The sequence below is a fragment of the Seriola lalandi genome, unplaced genomic scaffold (genome assembly GCF_002814215.2).
Source record: "Seriola lalandi dorsalis isolate HSWRI2012SDOR001 ecotype SW California unplaced genomic scaffold, Sedor1 jcf7180002051997, whole genome shotgun sequence".
Taxonomy (NCBI): domain Eukaryota; kingdom Metazoa; phylum Chordata; class Actinopteri; order Carangiformes; family Carangidae; genus Seriola; species Seriola lalandi.
The window spans coordinates 627-1,460 of record NW_019522550.1 but is presented as its reverse complement, the minus strand read 5'-3'; the positions used below and the strand labels follow the sequence as shown (position 1 = coordinate 1,460).

Here is an 834-nt window from a genome sequence, read left to right as displayed (position 1 = left end):
TCACCATAACTGAACGTTTTCATGTGAGTGTGTGTGGTGTTTCATTTACTGTGTTTTTAGTCTCAGTTTGGTTTCTGTTTAGTCTCAGATGTGTGTGTTTTTTTTAGTCTCAGATGTGTGTGTGTGTGTTTTTAAGTCTCAGGTGTGTGTGTGTGTGTGTGTGTGTGTGTTTGTTTAAGTCTCAGATGTGTGTTTGTGTGTGTGTTGTAGTTCCAGATATGTGTGTTTTTAGTCTCAGATGTGTGTGTGTGTGTCTTTAGTCTCAGATGTGTGTGTGTGTGTTTTTAAGTCTCAGGTGTGTGTGTGTGTGTGTGTTTTTAGTCTCAGATGTGTGTGTTTGTCCTTCAGACACGCAGGAGGACGGTATCTGTCCATGTCGTCGTCTCGCAGCAGGATATTCGACGACGTCTGACGAGGTGAAGAAACCTGAAGGAGAACATCAACATCACTGTCTCCTCATCCACCTGCAGGGAGTGAATGTACCTCACCACCTCCACCTCACGGCTCACCGCCCGCCTCCTCGTCTCCCAGCATGCATGGTAACCAAGACACAGGTCACACCTGTCACCTGGAGATATTTTCATAAACACTGCGGCAGTTTTCATGTCACTGAAGACACTTGAAGGAAAGTTAATGTGATTAAAGTGACAGATGTTAGTCTTGACTCCTGCTGAAGTTACTGAGCTGCATGTCATGATGGCAGGATGCGCCCTCTAACTGTCTGAGCATGTACGACTGTGAATCTGCAGCGGCTGCATGTCCAACACCACACGTCACTTTACTGAGAGGCGTCATGAAGGTCCATGTGTCTGTTTTATTTATGTTTTTATTGTT

General features: G+C 45.1%; 1 protein-coding gene across 1 annotated transcript in view; it reads left to right on the top strand.

Moving 5' to 3' along the window:
* Window positions 1-834, top strand: part of LOC111649796 (G protein-coupled receptor-associated protein LMBRD2B-like) — a 12,297-nt gene that overhangs the window by 10,906 nt on the left and 557 nt on the right. The gene's annotated exons all lie outside the window — the stretch shown is intronic.